Below are 22,754 nucleotides of genomic sequence, written 5' to 3'. Positions count from 1 at the left end.
GGTAACAATATATCAGCATTTGAAGATATCCTGCACTGGCTATCATGTCACTACCCCCAAGAAACCCTACCACCTGGAGACTTTAATATAGACTGGGGAACCTATTCCTCAGAATCCCCAACCACCCATATTAACCTGCATGCATTTACACAAATCATATCCACCCCTACCAAGATAGGTAAACCCAACCGAAAAGAAAGTATACTTGACTCATAAACAGTCCCCCCCCACCAAATGTACACCTCTGGTACCCTCCTTAATGGCCTAAGTGATCACCTTCTCACATATGTAATTAAGCACAAAACCATTAATTCCCAACAACCCTTACTCAGAAAGGCTAGAAACAATAAAAACTTTGACTCTGCCAAATTCCAACAAGAACTAAACTCATGTAATTGGTCTATTCTAAAACACCTCCCCTTAGAGGAAGCAGTAGCATACTTTAACAACAAATTCCTTGAGATCCTTGATTTGCATGCACCTGTTTGTTCAAAGAAAACCAAGGCAAAAACTGCACCATGGCTTTCTATAGAGTCTAAACTCAAAATTACTCTTAGAAACAAAGCATGGGCTTTATGGCATTCTTCTAAAGACCCTCAAGATCACATTAAATACAGGAAATACAGGAACGAAACCAAAAAATCAATTTTACAAGACAAAAAACAATACTACTGTAATTTACAGACAGTAAATCAAAATAACCCTCAGAAGTTTTGGGCAGGTTTAAATAATCTACTACATCCTGGACAAACGTCAACCCCAATCTCTGCTGCTACTATTGATAAAACCCCTGAAGATGTTTCTGATAGTTTTAACCAATTCTTTACTGAGACAATTCAAGCCCTAGCTAGCCAACTACCTCCTAGCTCTTCTGGTCCTGAAAGTAGCAACCTTAGAAACCTACTCACGTTCAGCTTCCAACCAGTCACCACTTCACTTATCCGTACCTTGATCAAAAAATTAAAACCCACTACACTTTCTGCTGATCAACTCCTTGCCGAGTACCTACAAAAATCAGCTGATGCTATTGCTTACCCCATCTCAATACTAATCAATCGAACCATAGTAGAAGCTAAAATTCCCACCATCTGGAAAATATCCTATGTAATCCCCCTTCACAAACGAGGCAGCTCTACTAAATTATCCAATTATAGGCCAATAGCTATACTCTCTCCACTTGCAAAGATTATGGAAAAATGTATTCATAGACAACTCATGCACCACCTAATCCAAAATCACCTTATGGCAGACACTCAGCATGGCTTCCGTCCTCATCACAGCACTACTTCAGCCCTTCTAGCCTTTACTAACACCATAAACCATAATCGCAACAATAATTATATATCCTCAGCCCTCTTTTTGGATCTTTCCAAGGCATTCGATATGGTTGATCACCAACTTTTAATCCACACCCTGCAAACATTCTGTCTAGATACTGGAGCCCTCCAGTGGTTTCAATCCTACCTGAATGGTCGACAACAGGCTGTCCTCTGGCAGAACAAACTCTGTAACCTTCTACCTAACACCCTTGGAGTACCACAAGGCCCTATACTAGGGCCCTTGCTGTTCTCCATCTTCATTAACGACCTTTATACTGTCATCCCAAAAGTCAGCTGTATCCAATATGCTGATGACTCTATTCTGATTTGCTCAGCCACATCTCCAGTAGAGTTATGGTCATCTACCCAGACCACCTTTAATACAATATTAAACTGACTTTCTGAACATCGTCTGATCCTAAATCCCAAAAAAACTAAAATTCTGTTATTTTCACCAACATATAGGTCTACCGCTTTCACCTTTACCATAAAATCAAATGATGGCACAATAATCTCCCCTGACCCATCTACAAAACTATTAGGTGTCATCATAGACAATAATCTAAAATTTGACCTACATGTTAACCAAACTATCAAAACCATCAATAAAAAACTAGGGTCACTTTACAGAATAAAAGCCTTCCTAACCCCTCCAGCTAAAATTGCCATAGCTCACTCTCACCTTATTTCAACCCTTCTGTATGCATCCCCTCTACTCTCGAATTTAAACAAGACTGTCCTTAACAAACTCTCAATTTGCTACAACCACATTGCCAGGTTTGCCACTGGGCTGCCTTTTAGGACACATCATTGCATCAATCTAAATCAGCTTGGGTGGCTTGAACTACCCAGCCAAATCCAGTATAACCAACTGATTATGGCCTATAAAATCCTCTATAATCTGGACAATACTCCTGCACTTAAAAATATTATCACCCCCTATAACAATCCTAGACTGCTTCGATCCTCTAACAAACTACTAATTCAGACTAGCAAAATTAATAACACAGCCGGTGATTCTCTCTTTGCATACTCTGTAAGTAGATCCTGGAACTCTCTTCCAGCTGATATTGCCTTACTTTCCACCTTAGGTCAATTTAAAACTAGACTCAAACAACATTTGTCACTTAACTGGCTATGTCAATGTATCAAGCCTGGCTAACTCTCTCTATAATGTGTAAAAATCTGTTAACCAGTTTACTGTGTAATTTAATTTAATCCTGACTTGTGCTCAGGATTAACTGTAACATGTGGAACTTTGTTTAACTTGCTTACTTATGTAATCTCTGTAAATAGTCTGTTTGTAATATGTAATGCTGGTATTATGTAACGCTGTATCTGCTTACCCTTGGAGCTTTTTTCCCCGGGCCTCCGCTGAAAATGGACATGCATCCAGTCGGACTATCCCGGTCAACAAATGTAAAATAAAAATAAAATAAATAAACATTGTCACTGTAGTCAGAAAGTCCTTCTATGTGGCACATCTCATTACTAAGGGTTTTGCATCCAGGAAGAAAGAGGTCATTGTCTCCCTCTACTCTTCCTTCATTAGTCCAACCATTGAATACAATGCCCCATTTGGCATGTACCTCACTAGACACCTGCAACAACTGGAGAGGCCACAAAATCACCTCACAAAGAGGATCCTAGGCCTTAAAAACTTGTCCTATATGGACAGACTAAAACAAACTCCAACTATTCTCTGTTTCATATTGCGTACTTAGAGGCGATTTCTGCTTGACTTACAAAGCCATGTCTGATCCAGCTCTGTTAGAAATGCTACATCTTAAGAAATCTCAATCCCTCCGCACCACATGCTCCAGAGACCTCAATCTCATTACCACAATCAACAGAACATGCTGGAGGTGCAGGTTCATATCCCAGAGACTGCCCATGCTATGGAGGAGACTTCCCATACATGTCAAACAGAGTGCCTTACTGGCCCTCTTCAAGAGAAATCTTGATGGGTGGATGGAAAATAGAAAATTCACCTCAATGATCACTCCAGTGGCTCTACTTGACAGAGGCACTGGGAACTAAGTTCAGGTGGCACAATGCCAGGGTGATCCTATGGGCTAGGCTTGTAAAGGCTCCAGGGCCATTAGCATAGTATACACCTATGAACATATAAATGGTAGAGTGTAACCCTAGCAGCAAGGGTTGTCAGTGTGGCCAAGGCATCAGTAGAAAAGCACAAGTACTCTTGTGAGGTTAAAAGTAATCTCTAAAATACAAGCCACAATTAAAGGTGTAAAAACATTTAATAATAAATAGTAAAATAGAAAACATGAGATTATTAAATATTTAAGTGCAGTAAACATCAGAGTTTCACTCACATGAATAATAAAAATAACACAGTCTGACAGATTCAAGCAGATGGAGAAAAACAATATTTAGCTAATCTCATTCTAATTCCTGATGGTCTAAAGAAGAACTGTTTCCTATCTAACTTAATCAATAGAGCAAGGCAAGATTAGATGCTGAGTTGCTTAATTCAACAAGGCAAGGTGAAGATCTTCCTACTTACCCTGATCTGACTATGATAACTGTCATAGATTTTTATATGAGGTTCAAAGGAAAACAAAACAAAAAAAGCTGATCTGTGTTTTCCATCCCTTCAGGGCTGGTTATAGCATGACATCTTTTGATCACATGACTCTGGTAGAGTACAGATTCAGAGCTTTTCTAAGATCTGTTGCAATATTTGAAAATTATAGAGTTCTTTGTTTAAACATAACCATTTAATCAGTTATAACACTGTTGATACATTTTTAACAGGTTCCATACACTAGATCGAATTTTTACTAATTCGAAATAGTGCATGGAATGCTCACTGCAGTGAAAGTGCACTTAATCGAAAGTGCACTTACGCGAAGTTCAGTACAATGAACGGGTGTTGTACTGAACTTCCGTGCAGTACTCACGGACCTTAGGGTTAGGGCACGGGTCCAAGGGAGCCAGCAGGATTTTTTGCAGGGGGGTGCAAACCCGGAGCACCACCCCAACCCCGCCCCTTCAAAGCACCCCCAACCCTGCCCCCTTCAACCCCCCTTCTTCACACACACAGCCATTCCAGTATCCCATTACTTGGCTATTTCTCCCCAGTTGCCATAAACACTGTTCAAAACTCTCAGTGTGCATACTGTTTTATGCTTTACTTCTACAATGATTACAGATATTTGGTTTTAATTTACAACATTTATTTCAAATTCTAGGGCCTCAGGGCCAATAGCCTAGTAACCTCCTATTTTGTAGCATAAACACTGATAGACATTTGCTAAACTTAAACAAAGCAATAGTCTTACAATGAAAACAGACTTAGCATTAAAACTACTCTACCTTTGAAACTCGCATTCACTGAAACAGCATTGAAACCCACATTCAAAGAAAATGCATCTGGCCAGTGGCAGGTTAAGTTTACCTTTGGACTGTTTTCAAATCATATTCACACATTTCAGAACAATGCATAACTGCTTTGATTCACCTTCTTGATTGCATTAATTATAATATATAATAATTGAATTATACCCCTTGTTAATACAGCACCACTTAGAGTGTGTTTTATAGTTTTGAACATTTTTTCCAGTAAGCAATGAAACAAAACATATGAACCAATAATGACAAATTGCCCAATTCAGAACATTTCAACCATAAAAGGCCACTTAAACATCTGTCATTACAATTCACCAATATCAGTCAATATGCACAATCTCTGCAGAAGTAAGTCATCTGAATAATTTCACATTAAAGAGATCTGAAACTAATGGAAAGATTGTTGCTAGAAAACAACTTTATATTTCAGTGTTTCATCTAGAAATTTAGTGCCTGCTGCCCTTAAACAATAAATTGCCTATGTTACAAAAAATGCTAAGCTTGTATATTGCAATAGGAATAAGTGGCAAGCAGAAACACAGGTTCATAGTTAGTAGGCATCTCATCCAAAGGAGGATATACTTAGGATTGCAGTACTCCACCCCCTTAAAATATAAATCTACATGCGCTGGGAGTAGAAGCTATAGCCGTCTACATCAAGATGCAAGTATGCTACCTGCTGTGCTACTAAGACTGTTTTGAAATTCTACACCACACTAGTGATACCATTTGCTAAACAAAACAGTTGCACATTTTAAGCAGACTTAGCATGAGCTGTAGTAAACTTCTCTTCCCTTGAAGCTCACAATTCCTTGAAAATAAATTCCACCTGCTAACTCTAAATTGGGCATTTCACTCTCTCTCTCACACACATACCTCAGCTTCTGTGAAAATCTGTACAGTTGAGAGGTATGACACACACATACATCCCCCAACCTCCATAGAAAGTGAATAGAACAATACTGTTTTTATTAGTATGCATTTTCTGAGGATATGAAGTCTAAAACTCAACTTCAGTCTTCGATGATTTGCCAGAAAAAACACAAATTTATGAGAAACAATCTGAAAATATGAGGCAAAAATCTTGATTACTACTCTTCTTTGCAGATAACCTGCCTGCATTCTTCCCTTCTTTGCCTGCCCATTAAAGAGTTCCAGGTAACAGATCAATAATCTATAACGTTGGATAAACTCTACTATAGCAATATTTGGCTTACTAGTTTATAAGACTGAATCCTGTAAAATCAAAATTTCAAATCATTAACACATAACTATGTCTTTTCATACTAATTAACAGATAATTAACTCTTTCCTGATCACTCTGTGAATTTACTATACTATTCTGTAACTGAATGCACATTACTTAATGTTAACCGATAAAAAAATTAAATAAAAATACAGTAAGACAGGGGAAGAAGATAATGTTTTATGATTTGTAAACTGCTCATAACATGTCACATCCTAAAGAGTCTTATATGCAAAGCCATGGAATATATCATAACTAATCTAATTAATCATGATGTCAAAAATCTTACCAGACATAATCCCTACCAGTCTGACTTTGTCAAGGGTAGTCCCTGGCTAATGAATCTTGCAAACAATTTTGGTAGGATTACTCCGTCTATAGATTGTGGACAAGCTGTCTACACAGAGTGCCTTCACTTTGCCAAGTAATTTGATATCATATACAGCATGCAAATAGAATAAACAAGTTGAAGGAGCTCCAAACTGATGCATATGAGGTTAGGTGGATTGCCAACTGGCTTAGAGACAAGACTCCCAGAATTAGAGTTGGGGTGCATCATCTGAGAACATTAAGGTATCCAGTGGGCTTCTGCAAGGATCTGTGCTGGAAATCATGCAATTCATCTACTTCTCAGATATCCACTCAATAAATGAGGACCTTTGGTTAACAAATTTCACATATGATTGTAAGCTGGGAGTCATTGCCAAGTTACCCTCTGACATAATGCACTCAAGAAAGAGCTAACACTTCTTAATAGCTGGTGCACTAAATATCGGTTCAAATTCAACACCAAAAGGCACAACATTGCAACATTTAACAAGCACCCCATAACTCCAGCCTACAGCAGAGGTAAATCACCACTTAAAATTGCAAAGGGCATGAAAACATGGGCACTTAGGTGCACAGCCCCTTACGTTTGGCCATCACGTTTCCATGGTTAGGAAATCCTTTTGCCTTGCACAGCTTATAGCAAAAGGTATTTCTACCTGATCAAAGAATTCCTCACATGTTTCCAGTATGGAGACTCATAGCTAAGCAGCTGAATCCTCTGCTCCAGTTCCAAGGTTTGAAATGGAAACAGTTTTCAAAGTATCTTCCACTAAAAAACAGTTTCAGGATCAATGAGAAGCATATTGTAAGTGGATATATGAAAAAAGACAAAAACAAACAAACAAACAAAAAAAGAGTAAATATCAAAAAAATAGTGACCCAGCAGCAGAGAAGCATACTATCTGGTGTCCCCTGTCAGTCACAATGTCCAGTAATGTGGAGGTGGAAGAAAACAGACAATCTAATCAAGCCTTTCTACATTTAATATTAACAGAAACCACAGAAGCCACTAAGGATAAACAAGATTATATGGGCAAAATGATTATGGGCATATGGATACAGAGAGAATATGAACCACCAATCTGAAGTAGTTTTGTTGAACACAGATTAATGAAGATGGAAGACTGAACAAGGTATAAAAACCTATGCTTAATAGGGTGTCAGAGATGCTCATATCAGGAGAATTACGTTCAGTTCATACAGCAGCAGTACTCCATGTAGACCAGCATCCCCTAGAGAAGATTAAGATACATAAGACACACACATCACCATGGAGGACCTGATCTGTCAATTAAAAATCCATCATGCTATTATTGTCTGTCTGGAAACTTTTAACTCAGAGAAGAAATACTTGTAATGAACTAGAAATCGGGCATTGTATTAAAGCTAGGTCATTGCAGAATCTTTGCAGATCATGATTTATACCTATACAATCTTACATCACAATTTTTGTCAGTAATCTGTGCCTGTAAGGTAAGAAGCATTAGGTGTCACTTGATACAAACAGTAATTTGCAAAATGATGTTATAGTCTGGGTGAAAATCATATACTGATCAACAAGCAGCCCTGCAGGCAAGTCACGGAAGCAAAATACTGATTCTCTTCACACCTTCATTGACCAAGGAAGCAGCGCACAGCAGGCAAGAAGAACCCAGCCAGCAAAGGCAGCAGTCATCGCAACTTGTCCCAAAAAGTAATTCTTTCTCTTTACTTGTCAACAAGTATTGAGATAAAAAGCACAAATTATACATGAGAAGTAATTTAAGGCAAAGAATAAACAATGAACTTGAGGGTGTACCAAGGTTCGATATTGCCAGGTTGGTGTTCTCATCTTTTGCTGATAAATCAGGTACTTCTAACTTCATACAACTAGGAGACAAAGTCACAGTTATAGGATCTCTTTTCCTTAACTAGTTGACTGTTGGGCAACAGAATTAGACAAGATAATATTATCTCTGTCTCTCTCTTTCTCTCTACACAAACACACACACACACACACACACACACACACACACACACACACACACACACACACACACACACTACATATTTCTTACACAAACACACACACATCTCGTAAACTCTTAAACACACACACACACCTATAGAGCCTACTTCGACCTGGCCAAGTCTTTGATACTATTCTCCCATTTGGGTATCATTGATAAACTCACCAAACTAGACATCAATCTGTATAGGACTAGGTGGGTAGTAAATTGGCTCATGGACAGGACCCACAGAGTGAAAATTGCGGACTCCAAGTCAGACTGTCGGACAGTCACAAGTGGAGTCCCACAGGGCTTGGTCCTGGCCCCCCTCCTGTTTGGAATCTACTTCTTAGAAGTCCAGGCCAACACAGAGAGACTCTGGCTGACCACGTTCACTGAGGGCTGCAAGCTAGGAGTTGTTATCAACTCCCCAAGTGATGCAGGCATACTACAAAAGGGCCACTCTGAGACCAAAGACCGGTGCTGAACCATGGCCTTAAGCTTAATGCCAAAACATGTTTTATCATTCCCTTTGGTAAATACCCAGCTCCCACGAATTACCCTGTAGACCCGACACCTGCAACAGCTGGAGAGGCCACAAAAGTACCTCACAAAAAGGATCCAGGGCCTCAAAAACATGTCCTACATGGACAGACTCAAGAAAATTCAGCTATTCTCAGTCTCTTATCATCTACTTAGAGGTGACCTCTGCTTGACTTACAAGGCCATGTCCGACCCAGCCCTTCTTGAAATGCTATGCCTAAAGAAATCCCAATCCCCTCATGCCACATACTCCGGAGATCACAACCTCATTACCACAATCAACAGAACATGCTGTAGGGACAGGTTCATCTCCCAAAGGCTGGCTATAGTCTGGAATAAGCCTCCCATTCATGTCAAGCAGAGCTCCTCACTGGCCCTCTTCAAGAGAAATCTTGATGAGAGGATTGGTAACAGAAAGTTTACCCCAGGGATCACTCCAGTTGCCCTACTGGACAGAGACACTGTGAACTAACTTCAAGTGACATGGTGCCAGGGCAAAGTTTTGGGTCTAGGCTTGTTAAGGCTACAGGGCAATTAGCCTAGTACACACTATGAACAAACTTCTATTTATGTAAAGATTTATATAAATGCATACATACATAGAAAAATATACAATCCATGTTTGATTAACATTAATTAAAAAAATAAGATGCTTTAAGAACTGGGAATCGCTATTGTTTGATTAACATTCATTAAAAAAATAAGATTCTTTAAGAACTGGGAATCAACTGATGAGCTACTAGAAGCCAGGTACTGCAGAATCACAAGGTTAGGAAAACTCCAAGTTCCACCATTTTATGTGTGTGTAGCTGTGTGTTGGGATGTGTGTGTGTAGCTACGTGTGCAATATTAGTGTAGAGTATTCTGTGTGTTTCTGTGTACCATTTCTGTGTGTGTTCCAAGTTCCTGTCCTCAGCAAGATGTACTGTATACCAATTTAAACATTTTTTTCTTTGTTAGCAAGAAACCATCTAGCAGCAAGCACCATTTATTTATTTAGCTTATTTACTGCGGTAGTACACTGATCACAATAGACCATTTGAAGTCACAACTCTATTAAAAACACTGACCATCTTACAAAAACCCTACACTGACCATCTTACAAAAACCTTACATTTACTTCAAATAGTACAATTAAACTTGTGTAATAACAGGCCTTTTATTTAAAATATACCAACACCGAAAACAAAACATATAACATTCTATATACTTTACAGTCTCCAACACAGAGATGGCTAACAACTGCAATGCATACTCTGCACATAATATGACCAGGTTATACTTAGTCCTTCAGGCACTAACTGTAAAACCTGAAAAACACTCTTCTTTTACTGTTTGAAAAAATTATATTTTCTTTTGATGAAGCCAAGTATCTACCTTTGTACCAGTTCTCTAACGGACTCTATGCTAGCAGGAGTATAGACAGGTAGATGCAGCCTCTCTACTCATCCTGGAAAGGGCAGAAGCCGAAGGCTTAATTTTTGTAAAATTTAATGGACCATTCACCCCTATGCTATACAGTTAATATAAATAATCACTTTAAAATAACTGATAAAAAAAATTGACATTTTCAAATGTGTTTGCTTTCATAAATTGAAAGCTTTCAACTCCATGTCAAATCTTTTTTTAATCTGAGCTTCAAAATTATGCCTTGCTGTTTCCCAGTGATGTCAGTTGCATCTTGTTCTTTCTCATCCTCATTAAGGAAAATACATATTAAGTACAGTACACGAACATTCCTGTTTGGCTACCAAAGCGAAAACAAGACGACCCCTGAAAGCAGACTTAGGGATACAAGGCAGTTTCTCATATAAAGCTAGATGAAAACAAAGCTGCTAGAGAACTCTCAATTATCGCATCTCAGATGAGTCATCTGGGGCAGAACAGGTAAATAAATCAAGTCACCTGTTAAAAAAAAACATCCCATCCTCCCTTTCCGAGCTCCAGGCACCTGTAATGCCACAGTTACATGAATAATTCTCCATGCTACTCACTTCCACATTTGTCCACAGTCCGAACGTCCTCCTGAATTCAAATTCCCAGTAGGCGCGAAGGACGAAGATGTAAACTATCAGTCGCACAGACACAGGAGACAAAAACAGGTCACAAACACCTGCTACAGCTGTACTACTGGATGGGATGCAAAAGGCGTTCTTAAAGAGGAAGTTAAAATTTCTCGGCCAGCAGGTTCCGGGGGGGGGGTGCAAGTGCACCCCCTTGCACCTGCCTGCGGGCACCCTTGCACAGGTCATAGTAAGGGGATTTTACCATGACCTGTGTCCTAACCCTAAGGTTTGTGATGACTGCAGCGCAGTGAAGGACATAGCAATGTTCTCCACTATGGTGCGATAGTCACAAACCTTAGGGTTAGGGCATGGGTTAGGGTAAGGGGATAGCTTTACTAACTATCCCCTTTCCGTAACCTGTGCCCTAACCCTAAGGCCCATGACTATCGCACCATAGTGATGGACATAGCTTGTTTTTTATGTCCTCCACTGTGCTGCAGTGTTTTCAGTGAAGTGCACTTACGCAAAAGTTCACTTTTGTTAAAGTGGACTTTCACAGAAGTGAGGCTTCCTATTACAAGTTCGAAGTAGTAAATTTCGTTCTTGTAATAGGAATCCATTTTAACATAAGCATCTGTACAAGTCAGTGTGATAGTCAAATAACAGAAAAGTATTTACAAAACTATTTACAATACCGAACAACTTACCCAGGAAAAGCAACGAGTTAGTCATCATAAGACATTTGCCCTTTTCTCACTGTAGTAAGATCTCAGATTTGATGCACATAGTTAGGGTGTTATGTGGGGAGAATCCCCCCCACAAGGGTGGGTTTAAAATACTGTGCTTTGTGTGACAGTTGGAATACTGAGCAACTCATGCCTTTCCCTGGGTAAGTCATTCACTGAAGTGAATGTTTGGCATTCACTGATTTGAGCGTTCAATGTATTAGGGTCAATGAACAAAGGTTCACAGAAATGAACCTTTGATGAACGGATATATACCCGGAAAATGCATGCACTTTAGCCATGTTCTTATATTAGGCACATGCACTCTAATTATTAGAGCCATAGCTAGATATTCTGGCACTCTGTTTAGTTTCCTGATCTAGTGCCTCCTCAACTTTAAATTGAGGAACAAATAAAAAAGAAAGATCAACAAAAGCTCTTTGATGAACTAAAAAATGTCTTTGTTCTTTAATAGTTCTTTAAACTGTAGCAAACCACTTGCTCATTTGTTGCAAATAGTTTGCTTCATCTCAGCACCATGCATAAAGGACTACTTCAGCTATGATTGTGAATTCAGTCAGCATCAACGTTCATTTTTGAATGCAGGAAGAAGCACTGAAGTATTTCATACTTGACCTCATACTGAATCCCTATACCTCCAATCACACCCCCAGACACCTTGCACATGGGGTGGCTGCTTCTTCATACTATGCTAGCTGTGCCTCTGCTACTTGTAAATAAATGGAATGTTTCATGTAGTAGTTAAATGATTTATTAAATAGCAATGACACATGGCAGTGTTTTGAGAAACAAATTATGCATGGGTATTTATATTGCTCCAGGACTGTGTTTTTGCATTTTCAGGAAATTAGGTAGTTTGCTGTAAGTCTGACAAGCTGTTTTATAAAAGACTGTTTTGCTTCTAAAATTTGATGTTATTTGTAATTTATTTTGGCAGCAAACTTGTGTCTCTGGAAATAAATTATGCTAAACAGACTTTAACAGAGAAATGAATATTTCATCATGTTTATTCAGACGTGCACATCCTCCACTTTTAACTTAATTTAAAGCTATATTATTTGGCTACTTTGTTGCAGGGGCAATATTTTACACTAATCATTGTGCAAAGAGCAGTGTGACTAGTTCTTTCTTGGAGCTATGCATCTGCCAACTATGATGTGCAGTATCATTTATACTGATACTGTATGTCTGTATTCAAGTGTTTCATTATCTTGCAGTGAATGTGCTTAAAATATTGAAACAGGCTTGAAATTTTGAAGCATCTGCATTAGTTTATTCTTCACTTTATTGCAGAGTGTTTAATTCATTGTTCATTATATTTCATTACTGGAAAATGTCATATACATATGCATTTGTAAAATATGTCCTTCCTGCTATTAATCTTTTTTTGAATCTGGAATGTTATACATGCAGATCAAGTAATTCCTCATCAACCTTTATTCCATCTGCACACTAATATATCTTGCACGTTTCACATAAGTCAATCACCCTATCCAAACATTTTCTTTTGCTTTAGAGTGGAGTATAAATATTATGCTAGGAAGTGAAAAAAAAAAAAAAAAAAAAAAAAACTTTGGAGAAAACTTTGAGTTTTTGGCTGGTTGCAATTCCCAGCAAGCAGTTGCTTCAAGGACAATTCAGTATGGTCTCGACATGTCTAAAAATGACAAACCAAGTATGAGATTGTGTAGCTCTGCATGCTTCATTCTTTGCACTTTCTTCAATTGAAATAACACAAAGGGATATAATATAAATAAATCAGCCAGCATCTTATAGTATATAATGCACCATAGGTTCATAGGTGTATACTAGGCTAATGGAGTCTGTGGGCCTTCTCCTGAGAAATGTATTTTCTGCTCTTGCAATATTAGCTATAAGGCACCTATAACATATGGTATGTATGTTCCTCTTCTCAGTTCAAATCATCCTGCTAGATCCATCTTCACAAATGTAAAGGACACTATTGATGTGGATGATAATATTCTCCTATTAAATCACTGAGATCATCCATCATAGCAGGTTTTAATATCTTCAGAATAATTTACATTATGTAGATTATGTTAGTAATCCTCACCACACCTTAAAGTAACTGGGATCACTGCACTGTCCATATATGGTACCCTGGCATTTTTACTTTCAGCTAATCAACTCCCAGTGTCTAATCTGCTGAGATAACACTATATGTTAACTATGCTGTTTGGGCAGACACAGAGATGAGGTGCAAATAGGGCACTAGTTAACCTTTCTTGGTCAGTAACGTTCCTAAGAACAAACAAACAAAATGTTTCTTAAGGACTTGTTTATTTATTCTCTGAAACCCAGACTAAAACCAAGTAAGAATAGACACAATTAACTTTTTTTTTTTTTTTTTTTTTTTTTTTTTTTTAGTGATCTGTGATAGTTCTGCCTAGTAGTGACATACTTTTATTTAGACAATTTGCATGTGAAAGCTACACGAGTCAGATACATGTTTACAGCACAAACATTTTTTTGCAGATCTTTGCTTTAGCCTGCTACTTTTTACAGCCTTTACTGTCTCCACTGCTTGGTGATCCATTGCTAGAAACATTTCAATTTGTTAATGTCTGTAACAAATATAGAACTATGTTTAAAACACTAAACATGAAAGCCATTCTTCTGCTGCATTTTAGCCAGTATGAGCTCACTTTTATAAATACTGTCAAAAATGATTACATTTTTTTGCTAAATGTTCAGCAGTTCCAAAAAAAAAAAAAAAAAAGTTTTATTCAGGTGTGGCATTCTACCAACCACTTGCTGTTTAGTTTAATGGAATATACTTAGACCACTGAAGGTTTGGGCAATCATAAAGTACCTAAAAAGCTGTATACCCATAATTATAATTAAACATCTTAAGTGCAAACATACATAGATGCATACATTAATATATGCATGCATATATACATTCACACACACACACACACACACACACACACACACACACACACACACACACACACACACACACACACACACACACACACACACACACACACACACACACACACACACACACACACACACATGCTGCGGTGGTGGTGCTGCAGTAGCATTGTCGCCTCACAGTAAGAAGTTGTCCTGTTCAATTCTCAGCTAGAGCGTCTTCTGTGTGGAGACATGCGTGAATGGGCATACCTTCGTTGAAGGTTGTGCATCAGAGCTGGCAACTCGGCATGTAAAAATCTACTGACAATCATTAGCGGACCGGAGTTCTGCTGTGGCAACCCCTAACCGGGAAAAGCCGAAAGACACAACAACAGCATATATGTGTAGTGCTAAAGAGATAAAGAGTTAATTCAGATTGCCGGTCTTTTGAAACATTTTTAAGATTAGTACTTACCAATTTATTTTTTAAATTTCTTTAATATCCTGTCATTTTTATGTGTGATTGTAAGCATAGCCATACTGCACATATTCCTTGTTAAAAGCAACCTTCACTCATTTTATTCTTTCTTGTAGTTCCAAAAAGTTTTACTTCACCTCATCGATTTAGCCTTAAGCATGCACAGAGATATTGAATCATGTCTCAGCGTTATGTATTTGTTTCATATCACTTCTTATAAGTCTATATTTTCTTGAGTACAGACCTAATGTTTCAAATTCATTTTTGTAATGTCAGTTCTCCATCTCCCTTACCAGGTTAACGTGTTCTTGGTGCATTCTTTTTATTTGACTTCTTAAGTTTATAATGTTGGATGATTTCTTATTCCATCTTACTTCATACAAGCTGATTAATATTTTTGTAAACCCTGAGTTTATAAACCTTTGGATATACTGATTGCTTTATAACAGTTAGGTGTAAAATTGCCTGTATGCTCGCTGACATTTGACTTGCAACCTACTATAATATATAGATCCATTCAACTTGTTGTAATTCCTGCCATTTTGTCAGCTAGAAAGTCATTTAAAGTTACATATGTATATATTTATAGCTGATACCACCTGATCTTTGTTATTTGTTAGAGTTTTAACAGTCTTTGTCTCACTTGTGTAAAATGTATAAAATACTTTGTTACTCATATTGCTTACATTAAGTATATTATTTAACTATGCACTATATTATTCATTGTATATACAGTGTTTTTTTATATTAGCCAAAAGACATTCTAACTTCTAAAGCAGCAGTAAAATGCAACAAGATTAAAGGATTTGCTTCTTTACAACTAGATATCCTTCTATATCCTCACATATCTATACAAGTACACACACACACACACACACACACACACACATATATATATATATATATATATATATATATAAGCAGAAACAGATAAAGTGGTGCAAGCAAACTGTTCCTCCAAGAACAGAAATTAAATGCAGAAATAACAAAGGAGGCTCCAGACCACGGCTGCTAAAAACATATATAAATTTAATCCAAAGTGAGCACTTTCATAGCTCAAGGCTACTTCATCAGACAGAACTTACATCAAATGTGCAGGTTATATACCATCAAGTTAAGCAATCAATCTATTAACCTGCCAATTAACTTAAAGGCACATAACTGAATACATGGATATAAGATATAACCATAATATAAAATACATACATCTTCTTAATGATACATATATAAAAACATACAGTCAACTATCAAAATAATTATACTGTCTTAAAACTAGGTATTTGTAACTAAATCTAGATGTAAAAATACATCGTCTACCTAATACATTCATCTATCTAGTGTTAATGAGAATATAGTGTGTCTATAAAGGTAACTATAAATGGCATACATATAGAAAGATAAAAGTGTATAGAATACATTATTAGCTGTAAAATAACATAACATCATAACACTGCTATCTAATGTCTCTATCCATTAATATTGGTTTAATACAAATGATATTACTGATACCCTTACCAGCATTGGCTTGTAACCTGATTATCAATTCAAGTTCCTTTACTTCAACCTTATTCTTAACTTCACCCCCTCTAATGCTGGTTTTGACCATATCTATCACTAAGAAGTTAAATTCATGCTCATTACCGCATACCATGGTGTGTTTTGCCAAGGCATTGGTGTCTATTTTCCTGGAGATGTCATACAGATGTTTTCTCATATGATCAACCAATCTGCGTGTCGTCATCCCAACATACAAACAGCCACATAATACACAGGTAGCTAGATATACTAAATTAATAGTGTTACAATGAACTTTCAGTTTAAATATGTATACCTTTCCTGTATCAGGATGTATGAACCTACCTGTACTATCGATAGAATCACAGAACCTGCACTTACCACATGGGTATGTGTCAAAACCCATTTCCTCTTCAGGGTTAACTGGTTCACAACTAACTCGTGGTCCACACAATAACCTTTTCAGATACTTCTTATTCTTATACACATAACTAAGTCTTTCTCCCACAATCCCCTTCACTTTGTCATCTGCACATAAGATATTCCAATTCTTATAAAAATCCATTGTAGTAATTGAGTATTACTAGAATACATAATAGGTATTCTTAGAATATCAATTCTCTGCTTGGATACTATAGGAGGGGCCTCCTGTTTAGAGAAGTATGGTGGAATGTCAGCTTCTCTTCTGTTGTTAATATCTGTTGTTGCTTGATTAATTTCAGTCACACTATAGCCTCTATCCAGAAATCTATCTTTCATATCTGTAAGCTCTCTTCCAAAATTCACATCATTAGTTATAAGCCTACAGGTTCTCACCCCCTGTCCTCTAACCACATTTTTAAATATGTGTTTGGGGTGCAAGTCTATGCAGATAGGAATTCCTGTAACATTCCTTCTTATATATCTCAGTTTCAGATTAGATATTGATTTTCTGTATAATTCTGACATCTAGGAAGTCAATTGTGGAAGTGGAGCTCTTCATCATAAATTTCAAAAATTGTGTGCTGTTGCCTAACTTAATAAAGAAGGGAGTGAATTTATCGCCATCACCATCCCACAACATAAAAAGATTGTCCACAAACCTTCTATAGAAGCCAAGTCGGCCCTGCATCTCAGTGATCACATGCTGCTCTTCCCATTCTGCCATGACAATGTTGGCATAGCTATTGGCACATGGTGCGCACATAGCTACACCATGGATTTGTCTATAAATAGTGTTATCAAACAAAAAAAGATTATTTTCTAGAATGAGTTCCATCAACATTACTAAAAAAATAAATAAATTGACTGTCATAAGTCTTATCTTTCAATAAGTACTGCTTAAACAGCTCTATTCCTATTCTGTTAGGAATCATAGTGAAAAGGGATTGTACATCAAGGGTGATCATTAGTCACTGTCTGCTTGGGCTTACACAACCAACAAACTCATATAGGTCCCTTAAAAAAATGCTTGGTGTCCTTCAGTATATACCTATTCTTAAATAAAACAGCCTTAAGATGTTCCACAAAAATATATATGCAGAGGCTATGAGGATAAAGAAGTCATGCTAATATATTGGGATAGCTGAAGGATTCAAGACCTTTAATTTTCTTTGTTAGAAGTCCAGCTGAGTGATACCAAGGGGGCACTGTATCCGATGATGGGTTTTATAAGGAAAGAATGCAGGAGTAGAATGATTTATTTGGCTCCTGGAGATATTCCTTTGGTAATTAACTAGGCCATATAGAAGGATTTCCTAACTATGGTGGAAACATGTTTGAATGAGTGAGAGAGTTGCCCAAATAAATACCCAGGAGTCTTATGACCATCACTGCCTGAAGAGAAGTACCATTTATAAAATATGAGCTGGGATCATTTTTTTTCTCATTTGCTATAACACTGCACTTACTTGCATTCAGGTTTAGACCATTTTTAGTACACCATGTATGTACATATTCATACTTTTGCCAGAACTATTTAGTAGTAGTAGTGGACGAGTGAATCACAGCACCTAGCTTTCATTCCTCAGTTTGGAAATAAGGCCACCACCTGTAATTGTGACACTTTCTTCTGTTTTTTTTCTCCATAGGGCTGTTGACTGTGGAAATGCAGATACCTAGACAGGCAGTGTGGTCAGACTAAAAGCAGGGTGGGAAATGAGAATCTCAATGCGTTGGCAGTGGAGTGCGCAGCTTATCATATATCACTTGCAGTCAATGAAAGCGAGTCTATATTAGATCAGTGAAAAACCTTTTCAGCGAATGGCTCTGATGAATGCTCATTGTCAAAACCTTGCTCTGTCAAATGGACGTTTCAGCAAATTTTTCCCTAGGGGAAAAAAAAAGCACTTGGCCAGCCTAAAACTTCACAAAATTTAAAACCAGCCAAAGTGGGGGGCTTTGCCCCCTCAACTAAATATACCAAATCCAAGATCACACTACAGTGGAGAAAAGAACAAATTCCCAATGATGGCCAAGCATTTTTTCCCCAAGGAAAAAATTCACTGAAACGGCAGTTCGTCAGATCAAGGTTTCAATAATGAGCGTTCGGCAAAGAGGTGTTATCTGAAAAGGTTTTTCACTGATCTAATATAGACCCAAGAAAACATATGGATCGGGCAGTATACACAAGTCTTCAATTTGGTTGTCCAAAAAAGCACCACAGAAAATTACAGAGCAGGACTATATAAAATTTCACAGTAGCTCTTACTGACATGGGTAGTTGTAGGCTAGCTTGGTCTCTGGTGATGATATGAGATAGTTAGGTCTGATAAGGCAATTCCTATATTAGTGAAGTTTCTTATCACATATAAATTGCAGTTGGTATGGGAAGAGCAAGTCTGGTTATTGTATAATCAGTGATTTTAAAAAATTCATAGTCTCTGACAAGACTCTGAGGAGGGATGTTTGCCACCCCCCTATATTTGCCTACAAATGATTACTATACAAAGTACAGATATCCGGCAAGCTAGAGGAAGTCAAAGGTGGTTGAAAATCCTTGCTGGACAGTTAACTCCTGCTGATGTAATGAACCTGCATGCAAGTTTCCTCATATGTGTTTTACCTGCAGGTGGTTCACCCAGAATTTAAGAGAATTGTTTATCCATTTTGTTAAATCAATATTTATGTTTATTTTAAAATCTAGTTAGTAAACAGTTTTACTGCTTTTGTATATTTCATGATTTTTGATTATCATATTTAAACAATGCTGATAGTGGGCAAATAGATTTTCAGGACCTTGTTTGATAAAGAAACTAAAGTGGATAGAGTACTGAGTCCAGCTAATTCATTACTTTTCATAACCAAGAGAGTGTTCCATGAATGACAGCACTGATAACAAGTTGGTTAAGGCAACATTTACATCCTTGGTTTGTGCCATTAAGATCATAGTTTTAGTACAGGATGCATGTCTGTCAAAGTTTTACACTGAATCTACTTTTCTGTCCATTTTCTATACTCAGGATTGCATTTGATAGACATGAAACTAGAAGATAAATACTTCTATGCCTAAACTATCTCAATCTGCTGTGAAATAGTATGAGCCTCTTTTGAGAAATTTAGTATAGTCTTGCAATGGATGTGGGAGGCAGGCATCCATGAAGAGAAGGCAATCATTTGTACAATTTTCTGATATACAAGGAAGGTAGCTTTGATAGCAGCTGGGGGGTACGGTACTTTCTGTGATGATGTGAGCAGATAGTGTGCATTCTTAATGAAAAGTTAGGGGTGCCCCCCAAGTCTTTGACATTTGTAAGGCTGGAGAATGACACTCCATCTCAAGCTGTCACGGTTCACTATGAAAACCAAATAATGGTCATTAAAAGCATTAAGAGCAGTTGCTGATTAAAAGCAAGAGAACTTGTTAATGACAAAGTATTTCAATGCCATTAACTTTCAAAATTGTTTAATCAATATGTCACCTAAACTCCCTTCACTGTCTAAAATTGGACAATGAAAATAAGGAGGGCTAAAGACAGATGGCAAAACTTTAAAAAAGGATCTTCCTTTTCTATCCTAATGTAGTAATAACTTGCAGGTCATCGTTGTTGGGTACGAGCTGTTCACTGCAACATAAATGAACACAAGATCCTTCAAGTCGTTTGCACTTAGTAACTGGTAAATGTAAATAGTGTGGCTAAATATTTCAGCTCCTCCATTCTTTGCATTATCAACACAAACCCCCTCACCCACCCCAGATATTGCACAGCCAACACTTGATCTGTTCCATAATATAATTTACTTGCAGTTACACTCCAATCAGCAAGTGGCATGGAGAGGATATCACAATTGTACATTCTCTGAATCATTCCATAAAGTCAAAGAGGCTAGTAACTCATTTAAATATAATTAATCACATCAGACACTCAATGCACAAATCATAAAGTACAAAGCAAACCAGCCCATAGCAGTTTTGATCTATGATAACAAAGTTAATATATGCTGGTAAGAAAACCAAAAACAAACCCATTCTCATATTCCCAAAGCAAGGAGACTGCAGAAGAAGCTATTGATTTTATTCCATAATACATAGAATATGTATTATACCAAAATGGCTCTCAAGGTAGTAAAACATTCCAATCTAAAGCTAATCTTTACCAAGGCTACTTAGAATGCCATTCATAAACTTACTTCATATGAAAACTTTTTTTCAGTTTGCAGGAAAGTGTTTGCAATGCTGAATGATGTTTACTTTTCATGCTTTTTTTCAGAACCTCTAACTGCCTTTTTCTTGCAGTTAAATCACTTATTCCATAAATACTATTAGACAATGATTTTACTGTATATCAGTACCCTGATTGGAAAACGAGTGTTCTCCAGCAAGGTATTAATGTACAAGTAATGCCCACTGAAAAACTAGTCCACCACTTCACAGCAGCATATTAAGATGCCATGAAGCTCAAACTGAGAAAACAGGAACGGCTGACACTATTTTACGCTCGCTAAGCAGCGCTTTTGTTGTTTAGTGGGTGTAAAACATAAAAACAAGAAGACAAAAAAGTGTGTGTGTGTGTGTGTGTGTGTGTGTGTGTGTGTGTGTGTGTGTGTGTGTGTGTGTGTGTGTGTGTGTGCGTGTGTCTTTATGTCTGTGTCTAAGTGTATGTTTGCATGTCGGTGAAAGTGAGAGCGAGCGACCCATTATTTTACACTTGTTAAGCAGCATTTTTGCTGTTTAGCAAGTGTAAAATAAAAAAAGAAGAAAATTAAAATAAAGCAAGTGTGTAACAGTGTATGCATGTATGAGAGTAAGAGAGAAAGAGAGAGAGAGAGAGAGAGACACTGATCAATCGAGCGAAATGGAAAAGTGTATGTTTATGTTTCTGACTGCATGTGTATGTGAATGAAAGCAGAGACTGTGTGTGTGTGTGTGTGTGTGTGTGTGTGTGTGTGTGTGTGTGTGTGTGTGTGTGTGTGTGTGTGTGCGTGTGTGTGTTAGAGAGAGAGATCAAGATAGTGAGAGAGAAAGTGAGAGTGTTATGTGTATGAATGCATGTATGTAAGCAGAGGAGACTGCATGTGAGAGAGATCACGAGAGAGTGAGACTGAATGTGTGCATGAAAGCAGCTGGAGACTGTGAGAGATTGAGAAAGAGGGTGAGACTGATCTTGTGTGAGTGAATGTGTGTATGAAAGCAGAGGAGTGTGTGTGTGTGTGTGTGTGTGTGTGTGTGTGTGTGTGTGTGTGTGTGTGTGTGTGTGTGTGTGTATGTGTGGAAAGCAGAAGAGATTGTGTATATGTGTAAGGTAGAGAGAATGAGCTGTATGTAAAATTGTCGTTTCACTTGCTTATTAATTTTTAAGCACTATATTATTTTTTATATATGTGTGATGTAAAATGCTTCCTCCAACATCATTAATATGTACTACAGCAAATATGAAATAGTAAGAAGGCAGAGGAACTATTTTACATTAAAATATATATAAAAAAATAATATAGTACTTAAAAAAATAAATAAGCAAGTAAAACACAACAGTTTTTACAGACAGCCCATTTTCTAAGCACAATAATGCCCTTCTGGGTGTGTGTTAATGTGTAATTAATGTCCTTCCAGGGGTGTAGAGGCCTGTGGCATTGGGGTCATAACACCCCTGGGTGGCTGTTAATTGTACATTAACACACACCCTGTCAGGCATTATTGCTTGCTTATCCTTAGTCTATTAACATTTTAGAACCAATGATCTTTACTACCATAACTATTATTTTGTTAAGAAATGCACTTACACTCCATTATTTCAATTAATTAAATTCACTTCTTGCTCTCCATCCCTCAAACACTACTTCAGGTCATATCACAGGAAAGATATGACCTTATTAGCTGATATTTTTTTTTATATCTGCAGCAGTTGGCTTA

This window comes from Protopterus annectens, chromosome 3.part0 (assembly GCF_019279795.1).
Source record: "Protopterus annectens isolate FY-2018-M chromosome 3.part0, PAN1.0, whole genome shotgun sequence".
Classification (NCBI taxonomy): Eukaryota; Metazoa; Chordata; order Ceratodontiformes; family Protopteridae; genus Protopterus; species Protopterus annectens.
Note: the sequence above shows the minus strand (reverse complement) of the source record.